The sequence below is a fragment of the Nansenia antarctica genome, assembly GCF_963989245.1.
Source record: "Nansenia antarctica genome assembly, chromosome: 13".
Classification (NCBI taxonomy): domain Eukaryota; kingdom Metazoa; phylum Chordata; class Actinopteri; order Argentiniformes; family Microstomatidae; genus Nansenia; species Nansenia antarctica.
The window spans coordinates 26,058,889-26,065,189 of record NC_137683.1 but is presented as its reverse complement, the minus strand read 5'-3'; positions in this window follow the sequence as shown (position 1 = coordinate 26,065,189).

The window sequence follows — 6,301 nt, the reverse complement described above, 5'->3', positions numbered from 1 at the left end:
AGGTTAGAGAGGCAGGTAGTCTAGAGGTTAGAGAGGCAGGTAGCCTAAAGGTTAGAGAGGCAGGTAGCCTAGAGGTTAGAGAGGCAGGTAGTCTAGAGGTTAGAGAGGCAGGTAGTCTAGAGGTTAGAGAGGCAGGTAGCCTAGAGGTTAGAGAGGCAGGTAGTCTAGAGGTTAGAGAGGCAGGTAGCCTAGAGGTTAGAGAGGCAGGTCGTCTAGAGGTTAGAGAGGCAGGTAGTCTAGAGGTTAGAGAGGCAGGTAGCCTAGAGGTTAGAGAGGCAGGTCGTCTAGAGGTTAGAGAGGCAGGTAGTCTAGAGGTTAGAGAGGCAGGTAGTCTAGAGGTTAGAGAGGCAGGTAGCCTAGAGGTTAGAGAGGCAGGTAGCCCAGAGGTTAGAGAGGCAGGTAGCCTAGAGGTTAGAGAGGCAGGTAGTCTAGAGGTTAGAGAGGCAGGTAGTCTAGAGGTTAGAGAGGCAGGTAGCCTAGAGGTTAGAGAGGCAGGTCGTCTAGAGGTTAGAGAGGCAGGTAGTCTAGAGGTTAGAGAGGCAGGTCGTCTAGAGGTTAGAGAGGCAGGTAGTCTAGAGGTTAGAGAGGCAGGTAGCCTAGAGGTTAGAGAGGCAGGTAGTTTAGAGGTTAGAGAGGCAGGTAGCCTAGAGGTTAGAGAGGGAGGTAGTTTAGAGGTTAGAGAGGCAGGTAGTCTAGAGGTTAGAGAGGCAGGTAGCCTAGAGGTTAGAGAGGCAGGTAGTCTAGAGGTTAAAGAGGCAGGTAGTCTAGAGGATAGAGAGGCAGGTAGTCTAGAGGTTAGAGAGGCAGGTAGCCTAGAGGTTAGAGAGGCAGGTAGCCTAGAGGTTAGAGAGGCAGGTAGTCTAGAGGTTAGAGAGGCAGGTAGTCTAGAGGTTAGAGAGGCAGGTAGCCTAGAGGTTAGAGAGTCAGGTAGCCTAGAGGTTAGAGAGGCAGGTAGTCTAGAGGTTAGAGAGGCAGGTAGCCTAGAGGCAGGTAGCCTAGAGGTTAGAGAGGCAGGTAGCCTAGAGGTTAGAGAGTCAGGTAGTCTAGAGGTTAGAGAGGCAGGTAGCCTAGAGGTTAGAGAGGCAGGTAGTCTAGAGGTTAGAGAGGCAGGTAGCCTAGAGGTTAGAGAGGCAGGTAGTCTAGAGGTTACAGAGGCAGGTAGCCTAGAGGTTAGAGAGGCAGGTAGTCTAGAGGTTAGAGAGGCAGGTAGTCTAGAGGTTAGAGAGGCAAGTAGCCTAGAGGTTAGAGAGGCAGGTAGTCTAGAGGTTAGACAGGCAGGTAGCCTAGAGGTTAGAGAGGCAGGTAGTCTAGAGGTTAGAGAGGCTGGTAGCCTAGAGGTTAGAGAGGCAGGTCGTCTAGAGGTTAGAGAGGCAGGTAGTCTAGAGGTTAGAGAGGGAGGTAGTTTAGAGGTTAGAGAGGCAGGTAGTCTAGAGGTTAGAGAGGCAGGTAGTCTAGAGGTTAGAGAGGCAGGTAGTCTAGAGGTTAGAGAGGCAGGTAGCCTAGAGGTTAGAGAGGCCAGGCTAGCAATCGGAAGGTCACTGGTTCGATCCCCGCCTCAGCAGGGAGCTGCATGTGAGCTGGTGACTGGAGGGTTGCTGGCCTATGCCCCTAGTTGCAGATTGTTATCCAGTACTAAAGTCAAGGTGATTCACCTTCATTGTCCAAATGTATCGTTATACACCATCATTGAGATATATATATATTTTTAACATAAGCCCATACCATACTGATATACCGTAGCAGAAGAGGACTTCTCCTACAGAGAGAAGTGAAACACTGCACCTGAGCTTCGAGCCTTCCCTCCCTCTCGGCTCTGCGCCCACTCTGTGGGGCTTGTGGTCTCTCTTCTCATCCCCCCCCCCTCCGTTCCTCCTGCTCCATTCAGAGAAACACTAACCACATGTTTCTCTGTGGAATCCCAGGCGGGCATGGTCCCAGACCAGAGTACAGCTACTCTCCCCCCTGGCATCAGGGAGACTAACCCTGTAATTAGACAGGGGCTTGGATGGTGGATTTTGGACAGGGCCTTTGTTTGAGAAAACGGTGTGTGTGTGTGTGTGTGTGTGTGTGTGTGTGTGTGTGTGTGTGTGTGTGTGAGAGAGGGGGGTTGGAATGACAGTATGATGTCACTGCTGGTTTGGTATGGAACGTGGCTGCCTGTGGCGGGGGTGCCCGTGTTGTGTTTGGGCTCTGTGGGCTGTGTGCACTGATAGATGATATCATGTCGAGATGGAGAGATGGCAAACAGCAGCGAACAGGAGCACAGTGGGGGTTTTGTGTGTGTGCGTGTGTGTGTCTGTGTGTGTGTGTGCCAGAGAGAGAGAGAGAGAGAGAGAGAGAGAGAGAGAGAGAGAGAGAGAGAGAGAGAGAGAGAGAGAGAGAGAGAGAGAGAGAGAGAGAGAGAGAGAGAGAGAGAAAATGGAAAGAAAAACCGTTTTTAAATCCCATCTTTGTGTTAATGTTTCTTTCTAGTTATGGTTGAATGCATCATTTGGACCGAGGCAGAGGTATCAAATAGTGTGGTTTGTGTTGGATGCGAGGCGAGGGTTTTATAGGAAAATGATCTTGTGCTTGTGGGCTCTGGCATCTATTTGTATGCATACTGCATACTGTTGTCTTGTCCACTTCTCTGTTTGGAATGGATGTACGGTATCTATTCAATGTTGTTGCGCAATATGAGATGCCGGTTGACAATGCTCTGAAGGATTGTTTGCGATACCACATTCACGCTGAGGACAAGTATATTATGCATCACTCCAACAGCACTGAGTAAAATGTATTACAGTAAATTGACTTGAGTAAATTGGTTTTCTGCATGGTATGAATGCATATATTTGCATTCATACTGTCTATGTAATCTAGTTTATATGCAATACTGTATAGTGTAACATCTACAGTATCTTCTAATGACATTTGTACACCACTGCGCTGGCTTCGCTAATGGCTATTGTGAGAAACGAGGAACTTGTTATGGCCTCGTAATCAAATCCCACATATTTATTGCAACATTTTACCGTCATTGCCTTCGATAATATTTGTATGAAACAAGCTTGATGTCAGGGTTAGCTACAATAACAGAGATGAAGTGGACTTGAGTAATCTCCCAACCCTTTTTCGAGGAGAGGGCCTTTGCCCAAGTAAACTCGGCCCGAACACTGAGGAATTGCGCTCTGGAACTTTCGCAGTGTAACCGGAGCGTTGTTTTGGGAATACCCTGAGGCTACAGAGCCTATGTTTTCCAAAGTCTTTATCTCCTGCAATACGTTAGCAAGATTTGCGACGGGACGGCGATGGTTCCTGACAGGGGGGCGGGAGAGAGGGGGGGACGGGGGGGGACGGGGGGGGACGGGGGTGGTTAGTGGATGACGGACCTACAAGAACGGTTAAGTCAGGAAAACAAGTTGAGGGAAACCCTATACCTCTCTCTGGCACTGACACAGACATTCTCTTTCACACACGCACACACACTCACGCACGCACGCACCCGTCTTGTCTCTCTATAGGCTCTTTCTTTCTCTCTCTCTCTCTCTTTCTCTCTCTCCTTCCCTCTCTCTCTCTGCCCGTTGAAGAGAAAGGAGAGAAGGGTAAGGGGTAACAGGAGAGCGGAGCTCCGGGAGAACAAACGCCACACTTGACACTTGGCGCTGTTGAGGAAATGCCAACGACCTTGTTGAGGGTTCAGACATCTCTTAGCCAAACACCTCTTTTCAGTCCCACCCCCCCCCCCCCCTCCACCCTCCCACCGCCCTCTTTCTCTCCACAGCACTCTCTACCCTCCTCCCTTTATGTTGTCCCTTTTCATGACCCTCTGTCTTTGTTTGTTTCTCTCTCTATCTCGCCTCTCCTCCCCCCCCCCCCAGCCTCCCTCCTCCCTCTATCTCTTGCTCTTTCCCCTCTCTCCTCACTCTCTCTCTCTTTTCTCTCCCCCTCCTTCTTTTCTCTTCTTCTTACACTTCTCTACCTCTCACTCCCCTGCCCCCCCCTCCCCCCTGGCTCAGTCTCTCACTCCCAGTGATAATGTTGGTCTGAGTGGTCCGGCGTGGCTGGTGGGGGGCAGCAACAGGGTGCAGTGCCCCAGGTTGAGTGTGTGTTGCGGGGGCTAGGAGCTCTGGGGTGATTGGCAGGCCGCCCGGACACACCTCCCGTGGCTCCCAGCGCTTTCCTGCCCACCAGCTTGGCCCAGAGCCCAGACTGACCCACACACACACACACACACACACACACACACACACACACACACAAAGACAAGGACACAGACACAGACACAGACACACACAGACACATACACATGTGTGCACTTTGCATACACTCACACTGTGTGCGTGTGTGTGTGTGTGTGTGTGTGCGTGTGTGCGTGCATGCGTGCGTGTGTCCATGTGTGTGTTTCTGTGTGTGTGTGTGTGTGTGTGTGTGTGTGTGTGTGTGTCAGTGCGTCTGTATGCAGTGCAGAGCACACACAGTGGTTAGGCTACCAACGGCTGCTCTATACAGATTAATGTGTATATGATGCAATTCAGGATAAATAACCAGATTATACAAAATGGTTTCCTCGGCGCGACCCAATGAGACCAAACAGGAGCCAGCTCAGGAACTGGGCTTTAAACTTCAATTAAGTGGAACCAGACAAAAAAAGAGGGGAAAGTCAGTGTTTTATCAATGTTCTGGCAGAAGTTGGATGGCCATGTCACTTTTTCCATGTTGTGGTTAACTGGCCTGTGACTCCCTTCCCTCCTCCTATCTCTCTCTCTCTCTCTCCTTCTCTCTTGTGGAACGTCTCTCTCTCTCTCTCTCTCGCTCCCTCCCTCCTCTCTCTCTCTACTCTCCCTCTCTCTCTTTACCTTCCCCTGCTTCCAATAAGACTTTGATTTCAAAACACCGCAAACAATTACATTGCGATGGCCAGACAGAGTTCTTCAGAGAAAGAAAGGAGAAGCGGTTCTCATCCCCCAGATCCATTCCACAGATGATGTGGATAAAACGTGCTGCTTTTCCAAGAGGCCCAGACCATTCCCGTTCCTCTGACACTTGGATGGCAGTCCCTGTGGTTTTGACCAATGAGGTCACTCTATTGAAAGAACAACCATTACATCATCGTTGGCCCATCACCGGTCTCACCCAATCACAGTCGAGGAGTTGGAGGAGTCGGAGGCAACCCGCAGAGAGGGACGACAGTCTAAAAATGAAACCGAATAAAAAAGGGCGAAAAAAAACGGGGGGGGGGATATGGAATATGTTTTCATTTAAAGGTAATAGTTGTTTTTATAAATGGATGAAGAGGAGATGAGGGAGAGGTTAGTACTGGAATGGACAGGCTGTTAGGCCACTAGGGTAGGTTTTTCCCAGCCTTTCCTGTCCTGAAGCAGACGGCCCGAGGTGTTTCTGAATGCCCTCAGTAGGCCTCAAGTTAGGCCTCTGAGCAGAGACAGGTTTATTGTTTCGTTGGTGTCGTGTCTCGTTCATACTGGTGTCACCTCCATCATTGTTTTTGGGTTTTCTAAATTGTTTGGTTCCTCTTTCTTTTTTTTCTTCTTCTTTTTTTCCCAGACTACCGAGTCGATATCTTGTTGGATCTTTAAGCAAGGCGCCAGCTTTCTCTCTCCCTCTCTCTCTCACATCTCTCTCTCTCTCTCTTTCTCTCTCTTTCTCTCTCCCTTTCTCTTTTTCTCTCTCTCTCTCCCTCTCTCCCCCTCTCTCACATCTCTCTCTTTTTCTCTCCCTCTCTCTCTTTCTCTCTCCCTCTCTCTCTCTCTCCCTCTCCCTCTCTCTCTCACACACTACTCTCTCTCTCCCTCTCCCTCTCTCTCTCTCTCTCTCTCTCTCTCTATTTATCTCTCCCTCTCTCTCCCTCTCCCTCTCTCTGTCCCTCTCTCTCTCTCCCTCTCTCTCTTTCTCTCTCTTTCTCTCTTTCTCTCTCCCTCTCGCTCTCTCTCCCTCTCTCTCACACACACACACACACACACATACAATGTAATGCTCTCTCTCCTCCCGACATGATTTATTTAAAGTAAACCACCTCTTCTCACCTCGTCTTATGGCAACAGAGAGAAAACGTGACATAAGACCTCCACTATGTAATAATAACACTTCATGCTCTCATCTGTCCCTTGTCTTCGCCTCGGAATATAAATCATCTGGATGTCATTAGAGAGAGTCGATTCCTTTTCGTTTCTATAATTCAATGTGTGTTGTATACAGACAGGGTCAGGGGGTCAGGGACAGGGGAGAGGAGACAGCGGTCTCGTCGAGATCGACGTGGGTTTTCGGTGGTCCTAGCCTGCGTCAGGGACAGGACAGAAAAGGA